The sequence below is a fragment of the Mustela erminea genome, chromosome 2 (assembly GCF_009829155.1).
Source record: "Mustela erminea isolate mMusErm1 chromosome 2, mMusErm1.Pri, whole genome shotgun sequence".
Classification (NCBI taxonomy): Eukaryota; Metazoa; Chordata; class Mammalia; order Carnivora; family Mustelidae; genus Mustela; species Mustela erminea.
In genome coordinates, this window is record NC_045615.1 from 95,653,535 (window position 1) to 95,658,328 (window position 4,794).

Genomic DNA, 4,794 nt, shown 5'->3' on the forward strand with positions numbered 1-4,794 from the left:
AGATTTTTAAATTAAAAGTCAGCTCTGTGTGCCTTGTGCCTCCGGTATTGTCTGTACTTCCAGATATTCCAAAATATTGTCTTGTACTTTGGTCTGGGCCTGAATGTCCATCTAGCTCTCTCTGGCCATGCCATACTCTCTCTTTGTTCTGTGACTGAGTGGTGGGTGAATTGAAACCGTAAGTCTCTCTCTTGGCTCCAGGTTCTTGTGGTTGGGTGGATAAACAGAGTCAGGTTCAAAGGTTAGGGATTGAGAAATAAGAAGTCTTACTTAAGACTCCTGATGTAAACCATGTTCCGTGTGTTGGTATGTATGTGAAAGAGGTGTAGAGGTGGTATTAAGCACTGGCCGATATTAAGTATACCAGCAGCTTATTTCTCCATCATTTATTTTGTGCATCATCTCTCATCAATAAAACCTAGAATAGAGAGTAGGTAAGTGCTGAAATAAAAACAAAAATAAAAACAAACCAAAAACCACCCCCCCCCCCAAACCCTCTATGCTTATTTCCTTAAGAAAGCACTGGGGGCATGAGAAGACTCAGAGCTTATTATCAAGTACATTTGTCATGTTTTGGGCAGGAAGTTTTCAAGGCCCATGTACTCACGGTTAAATCGATCAAATACTTTCTTTATGGTTTTGGTCCCTGGTATCTGGTTTGGAACGGCTTGCCTTAGCCCAAATGAAAGTCCATGAATCTTTCCTCCAGGTGGCTTTTGGGTTCATTTTGGTTTTGAAATAATTTGACCCTTTATTTTAGTTCAAGGTATGAAGCCGGTGGGGGGCGTGTCTCAGTTCATTATGTCCCCCCAAAGTCAACCAATCGCATTTTATTAAATGATTATTCATCACATATATACTTAGATCCTTTTCTAGACTCTCTCTAGTCTTTTTTCTTCCTCTGTCTGTTATTCTTGTTGTCTGAGCTGGCCATGAAACATTCTGCTGGTCTTTGTGATATTAACTAGTAAATATATGAAGAAAATAATAAATTTAAGGAAATAAAATAAAAATCAAAGGGAAAGTTTTACCCTGGGCAGAATGGTGAATTCAGAGTTTTGCAAAGTCTTTTTTAAAAGAGGAAATGAATGGCATATAACTCTAGAGACAGAGATAATATAACTGAAAAAGGTGTGTGTGTGTGTCCATGATAAGGAGCTTTGGCCATAAATGGACTAAAGATAAAGGAAGGCCACAAAGACAAGCAAATGGTAGGGAAGTTTTTGCTCCCTGGAAAAAGGGTTCTGTAGCTCCAGACTTGACTTATCAAATGCCAGAGATAACTCTTCTCTTCTCAGTGACACGTGGACCAGGCTCTGAGCCGAAATGTCACTAAATATTTGAATTTTACTTTCTGTCTTTCTCCTCGCTCTGACTTGCTGTTGAATGAGAGAATCTCTGAATTAATGCCGGCTTCCTATTGATTTGCTGCCAGAGAGATGAGGTCCTGGCCTGGGGCTCTGTGCCTCTGGTCGCTTGCTTGGCAATGACACCTCTCCTCGTGCGTTTTTTACCTGCCCTCCTCTAGTGAGCTCCTTTGTGTTGGTGTCATTGAGACAGGGCCCCTCATAGAAATGACTCAGGAGCTTTCTCTGAGCAGAGCTAATAGAATTCACGTAAGAGTAAATAGATATGCAACCCCGGTCTTGACTGAACCAAACAATCCACATTTCCAAAAATGCGCTTTCTGTATTTCCATCAATTAGAGTTCATTCCCTACCTTTTTGTGTTTTAAATGGCTAGAGAACAGGATCACTGGGAGGCCTGTTTAATAATACCAAATGATTTTAAGGCACAGTTAAAAGAAAACACATATTAATTATTTACCCCCAAGAAAGCATTCTCAATTTAAAATGCGTTAACTCCTCTTAGGAAAAAAAACAAAAACAAAAACAAAAAAAAACACCTCAAGAAAATCGTATGTGGTTATAACTGTTTGCATTTCATCAGCCTCAAGAGGTCTTCAAGTTTAAGTAAAAATTGGGGAACACATCAAAGAAAGAAAAGGTGGTGTTGATATGTAGAGGAATCCTATTTAATTTGTTCTTCAAATCATGAAAAACAAACAAGTGGTTCTAATTCTTTAGCAAGTCTCCATCCATCATAGGAAGAGATGAGGAAAAATAAAAAAGAAATTTCATTGCAAATCTTTTTTTTTTTTTTTCTTCCTAAGACAGTGTCATTAGAGGTTATGGCTCAAAAAGTAGTTGTCTTCTCTCAAATTCTTTTCTCTGGGATCCAAAAAAAGTGGAAATTATTTTTAAAGATTTGTTATGAGGGTAAAGAGATATGGTGTATTTCCTGTGGTCTTGAATTTTGAGGAGGGTGGAGGGCGCTTTATTACAAATTAGCAGCTTCAGAAGACACTAAAATGTTTCTCATTAGATAATGAACTATCCCACCTTCTCCTTTCTTTTCTCATTCTCTCCATTCTGTTTATTTTCTTTCCTCACTAAGTCCAAGAGGATTGGACTACCCCCTTCTTTCTTGGGTGCCTTTCCAGCTAACATCATGACTTATTTTCCCCTCCAGTGTTGCCCTTCATGTGCTTTTACCTCACAAAAATATTCAAAAGAGAGGATCATTTGTTTGTGGTGATAATGTTATTTGTGATTATCTGTACTTGGGAGTTGGTATTACAAAATTAAGTACATTTCAGCCTGCTCAGGAAATTGATTTTCCGACATGTAGTTTTTTTTTCTCCTTACTTAAAAATAAAAGTACCAAAATCTCATTAATATTCAAACTTGATAAATTATGTTTTGGTACAAAATGTATCAGGGAGAAAAGGTAACTTTGTACCAATCTGTTTTCAAGACCTATGTCTGAAGTTTCTGCTCTATTAAATTTGGCTTCTCTCTCTCTCTCTCTAACAAAAATAATTTACGGACATATTTTTCCACGAGCCAGCAAAAGCTGTCCCATGCCTCATGCCTGAGTCTTGCTCAGGTCGCATCCGCTGTCAATAACTGTAACACCTCCGTGTATCTCCTTGTATTTCTTTTCTTCTTTTGTATGTGTTCAGTTAGCCACTGTGTAGTACATAATTAGTCCTTGATGCAAGTGTTCAATGATTCAATAGTTCAGTATAATACCCAGTGCTCCTCGCAGCATGTGCCCTCAGATTTCTAAATGTTAAGCTTATACTTTATATCTAAATAGAATATAAATTATTTTGAAAGATTTTATTTATTTATTTGACAGAGAGAGAGAGGTCACAAGTAGGCAGAGAGGCAGACAGAGAGAGAGAGAGAGAGAGAGAGAAGCAGACTCCCCACTGAGCAGGAAGCCTGATGTGGGGCTCGACCCCAGGACCCCGGGATCATGACCTGAGCCGAAGGCAGAGGCTTAACCCACTGAGCCACCCAGGTGCCGTAGAATAGAAATTATAACTCTACATATTATCTAGTGACTCTTTTCTTTGGCAGATGGGATTCTTATTTTTTTATTTTATTTTATTTATTTATTTGACAGAAAGAGAGAACACAAGTCTGCAGAGAGGCAGGCAGGGGGGAGGGTGTGGAATGTAGGCTCCCCACTGAGCAGGGAGCCTGATGCGGGGCTCCATCCCAGGACTTCGAGATCATGACCTGAGCTGAAGGCAGAGGCTTAACCCACTGAGCCACCCAGGCGCCCCAGGATTCTTTCACTCTCATTTTCCCCTAGTCCCACTATATGCTTCCCCTCATACCAATACAGCAATACCAACATCTTTGATTCAATTAATAGTAAGTGTTTAATTATTATGAATATGTAGACACTATTCATTGTTGAGCCACTAGTGTGATCTGTTTTGCTAAAGAGCATGTTTTGGTTGGTTGTTTTTAAAGAGAATTTGCTCAAATAATGTTGGTAACAGGGGAATGATGTCAGTATAGCTCAAACGTCACAGTGGTTCTTATATTTGTCACAGAATGTTAACATTTTGAGGCCTTTGGGAGGAAAAAGTGATCTCACAGTTAAAACAAAACCTCAGGGTGTCTGGGTGGCTCAGTTGGTTAAGCATCTGCCTTTGGCTCAGGTCATGATCTCAGGATCCTAGGATAAGGTCCCCACATTGGCTCCCTGCTCAGCGGAAAGTCTGTCTCTCTCTCTCCCTCTGTTGCGCCCCCTGCTTGTGTGCATGCTCTCTCTTTCTTCCTGTCAAATAAATAAATAAATAAATAAAAGTCTAAAATAAAACCTCAATATTATATAAGTATTTTACAAAACTGCTGAAAGACCTCCACATAAGTTAAAGAAGTTGCTGGTTTAGTGGGCACAAGAATGACTAAACTTTCAACAATTTTTAAGCAAAATTATGTTAAGTGTTTTGGGAAGCTAAGTGCAGACGACATTCCCTCTGGTATTAAAAAACTATCAATGGAGAAGTCTATCCCTGTATCATATTTTTAATTTTGATGAAATTGATCACTAATAAAATGAGAATAAGCTGTAATCCTAAAAGAACCAAAAACAAAACCAAAAGCCAAAAATCCCAAACAAACGAACAAACAAAAGAACTTTCTTTTTTTAAACCATCAAAGACCTAAGGTCTGAAGGGAACATAATCAATGAAAATATGAGACAAGCCAAGTTCTCTGAGGGGAGTTGGAATCCATGGATATTTTCATCTTCAGCAGAGTAGAAGAGAAAACTGTCATAAAAATGGTATGAAGAAAACAGATGAAATTACGTGGATTTTTAAATGTTGAGTATAGGTGGGTGTAGGAATTTGGAGACCTCTAGGGTCCTGTACATGGGTGACTCCAAACTACCCTCCTAACCCCTTAACACAGGCCTTTACTGGATGCT